This window comes from Lolium rigidum, chromosome 5 (genome assembly GCF_022539505.1).
Source record: "Lolium rigidum isolate FL_2022 chromosome 5, APGP_CSIRO_Lrig_0.1, whole genome shotgun sequence".
Classification (NCBI taxonomy): domain Eukaryota; kingdom Viridiplantae; phylum Streptophyta; class Magnoliopsida; order Poales; family Poaceae; genus Lolium; species Lolium rigidum.
In genome coordinates, this window is record NC_061512.1 from 67,420,973 (window position 1) to 67,425,345 (window position 4,373).

Genomic DNA, 4,373 nt, shown 5'->3' on the forward strand with positions numbered 1-4,373 from the left:
TGTTTCAGCATTTGCTTCTTCCCGGATAGGATCGCGAAGTGGTGTGGTGAGATACGACAAGTTCTCCGGATGTCCCTCGGCAAGCTTTAACAGGCAAGCATTTCCCCTATACTCCTGCCCCTGCAGAAGTCGCTCACCTATTTTATTTTGCCTTCTCCCTTATGCTATCCTTGAGTTGCATTCTTGTCACGTGTCCCTTCCACCTGTTACCTCAAGCAGCCCATATTGCCTCCACCAACCACCTACAGCTATTGTTTGGTTATCGAGTCTGCCCTTGCGAGTCGTAGTGCATGCTAGTGCTATTTTATCTCGTTACCGTTATTGTTATCCTATCGGGTTATATGTTGGGAAGAATCATGGTTACTTTAGTTGTTGATAATTGTTTAGAGGATGCATCGGTGGGTCGATCGATCGTTTTGTGACGGCTCACTTGTGTTTCCTTAATAACTTAGGACCCGAGTTCTTGTTATCCGTTCCGAGATCGAGCGCTCTAACCACACGTGGGTATGCTTACGGGTCTCCCTCGACCACTGCCGGAATCTACAGCCTTGTCCAGTGGCCACAACTAGTTTGGATGTTTGTTTTGTTTCTCCCGGGCGTGCAAACATGTTTCTTTGTGGTCAGATGATATAATGTTACTTTTGGGGAAGCCGTGAGTGCCTTGTAACCCCTTTGTCTTTTGCACGCTCGTAGGTGCGGTCCGCATTGTTAAGAGGTCATCCTCTAGTGGGCTCTAATCCTCTTAGCCATTCTCGCAACAGCTAGGTCTGCCTCGGAGTTTCGATCGGGCTCTGAAACGGGTTAAACTTAGTTAGGTGGCTTCCTGGACATTGTTGTCGTGAAGGAGAGTGCGTGTCGTGATATCCACCTGTCGTAAGTGGGTTGAGCGTGCGTGTGGGCACATTTGGGCACCCCTGCAGGGTTACAATCTTATCGATAAGCCGTGTCCGCGGTTATGGACGACTTGGAGCTGTATGACTAGATCATAGACAACTTACACATGTTGTTTCAATCATAATAACTTGTGTAGTAAGTTAGCACAACTTCAATAATAAATGGTTAAAACTTGACAACCGTGTGAGTGCCTTTGTAAGTACCTCCTTGCGAGGGGAACACATCGGCCGAGTTATGTTTGCGAGTATGGAACTGCTAGCTTGTGCGCTCTCTCACCTTCTCCGATTAGACGAATGTTGTAGAGTGTCTCTATAGGTTTTTAGTGCTTGCGCGCTGCCGCTTAACCCCACCATATTGCCTATGACGTTCCTCTTGCGTCCTCTAAGTCCCCTGCGTGCCTCAAGTACAAAGGACGACCGGTTGACGAATGCTTATACGTCTTGAAGTCTTGTTAAGTACGAACCCGTACTTATTGCCGCTTCTACGGGATATAACCGGGCAGGTATGAAGATATGTTCGATGAAGACGACGTTAGCAAGGTTACCCTTCCGGCTTGGCCTGGGCAGGGTTATGGACGCCACTGGTTATCTTCAGGACTCTTAGTCCAATTTGTATCTTGTCCGTACTCGGATGTATTCGCTCTTCTCTATGATTTGGATCTTTGTATGTATCTATTTGTATCTTGACTCGTCGGAGTCGTTGTTGTAATATATGTTTCTTGTGGGCTCTATTGTAATCCTGTTGTAATGTTACCGCTCGTGTTAATTCCTCTGGCATCACGTGTGCGATTCGTCGCGCACGTCGTGTCGGAGGGCGTCTCTGGATCGATATCGTGTGGATTTCGGCGGGATCGCTGGAATCCTCATGGTACCGGTTCCGGGGCGTCACATCGGTGAAGGGCTCTTTTTCAAGCAAGCTGCACTTCAAAGACTCAGATTGAGCTGCAAATTTTTGTGAGAGGTCATGAAGGGTAGGTATGTGTGCCTGAGGAGTTTCAGATTTTTCTGACAATTTTAGGTGTTTGTTTATTTTTTTAATTAAAAAATGATAGAAAACGAGTAAAACTCATAATAAATGCTAAATTCAATGTAAAATCATCAGTAACTAGTGGGACTGAGTAAATGTTGTGACATTCATGTGGAAAATTCAAATTTAAATTTTTCATGAGGTTTGGTGTAGTTTGATGTGAATTTACACAAGTGAGGGCATTTTCGGCATAACGGTCGAATCGTCGACCTCGAAGTTGTAAAACCTTTTGCATGTGAGGTATATGTGAGAATACATCCCACATATACATGTTATTGTTCACACATGTGAGATTTTGTCTGAAAACACTTGTGAAACCTCATGTTGGTTGGGTCGATCCATGTGTGGACCCACATCGATCATGTCGGTGAAGGGATCTTTTTCAAGCAAGCTGCACTTCAAAAACTCAGATTGAGCTACAAATTTTTGTGAGAGGTCATGAAGGGTAGGTATGTGTGCCTGAGGAGTTTCAGATTTTTCTGACAATTTTAGGTGTTTGTTTATTTTTTTAATTAAAAAATGATAGAAAACGAGTAAAACTCATAATAAATGCTAAATTCAATGTAAAATCATCAGTAACTAGTGGGACTGAGTAAATGTTGTGACATTCATGTGGAAAATTCGAATTTAAATTTTTCATGAGGTTTGGTATAGTTTGATGTGAATTTACACAAGTGAGGGCATTTTCGGCATAACGGTCGAATCGTCGACCTCGGAAGTTGTAAAACCTTTTGCATGTGAGGTATATGTGAGAACACATCCCACATATACATGTTATTGTTCACACATGTGAGATTTTGTCTGAAAACACTTGTGAAACCTCATGTTGGTTGGGTCGATCCATGTGTGGATCCACATCGATCATGTCGGTGAAGGGATCTTTTTCAAGCAAGCTGCACTTCAAAGACTCAGATTGAGCTGCAAATTTTTGTGAGAGGTCATGAAGGGTAGGTATGTGTGCCTGAGGAGTTTCAGATTTTTCTGACAATTTTAGGTGTTTGTTTATTTTTTTAATTAAAAAATGATAGAAAACGAGTAAAACTCATAATAAATGCTAAATTCAATGTAAAATCATCAGTAACTAGTGGGACTGAGTAAATGTTGTGACATTCATGTGGAAAATTTGAATTTAAATTTTTCATGAGGTTTGGTGTAGTTTGATGTGAATTTACACAAGTGAGGGCATTTTCGGCATAACGGTCGAATCGTCGACCCCGGAAATTGTAAAACCTTTTGCATGTGAGGTATATGTGAGAACACATCCCACATATACATGTTATTGTTCACACATGTGAGATTTTGTCTGAAAACACTTGTGAAACCTCATGTTGGTTGGGTCGATCCATGTGTGGACCCACATCGATCATGCTCGGTGAAGGGCTCTTTTTCAAGCAAGCTGCACTTCAAAGACTCAGATTGAGCTGCAAATTTTTGTGAGTGGTCATGAAGGGTAGGTATGTGTGCCTGAGGAGTTTCAGATTTTTCTGACAATTTTAGGTGTTTGTTTATTTAAATTTTTCATGAGGTTTGGTGTAGTTTGATGTGAATTTACACAAGTGAGGGCATTTTCGGCATTGGGAAAATTGGGAGCACGTGCTGGTCTCATTTGGCGTCACCACATTACCCTACAACAGAAGTTTCACTTCGAAAAAGGTTTGACAACCTCTTAGTGCAATGAGGTCAACCTAGGTTTGACCAAACACTCAAAATTTCATATAAAATTGAAAATTTGTTGAAATCTTTCCAAACCTTGTGTATTGGCCAATGTGTGGCTAACACTTTCCATGGAAAATAACAAACTAGAAAAAAATTTGTTTCCCTACCAAAGCACTCACAAAAGTGAGGTGCGTAGTGAAAGATTATGCCCGTCTACCTCGAACGGGCAGTTCTTGACCATTTTTTGAGGTAGCTAACTTGAAATGGACTGAAATTTGGCACAAGGGTGCATCAACATGTGGGTAATGACGCTAGCATGCTATCTTGGCAGTTTGGTTTGAAAATTTTCAAAAATTCATCCCCTAAACTCAAGAAGAGGCATCACTTGTGAAGCATGTACATCTTAGGGTATTGGGAAAATTGGGAGCACGTGTTTGTCTTATTTGGCATCACCACATTACCCTAGAACAGAAGTTTCACATTGAAAAAAGTTTGACAACCTCTTAGTACAATGAGGTCAACCTAGGTTTGACCAAACACTCAAAATTCCAGCCCTAATCATGGTATGAAATTCTTAGAAATTTGAAAGAATTTACATACTCGATTCATTTTTTTATTTCTTTCTTACTTTCTTCGTATGGAGACTCCATGTTAAAGGTGGGAAAGGTTTGTAAACAAATATACTTCACTATGTGTGATCAATAATTCGTTTTTCAAATATTTTATAGTTTTTAATACCCATACTGAAAATTATGTGCCTGCCCATCCGTCATGCGTGGGACCCATGTCAAAGTAAT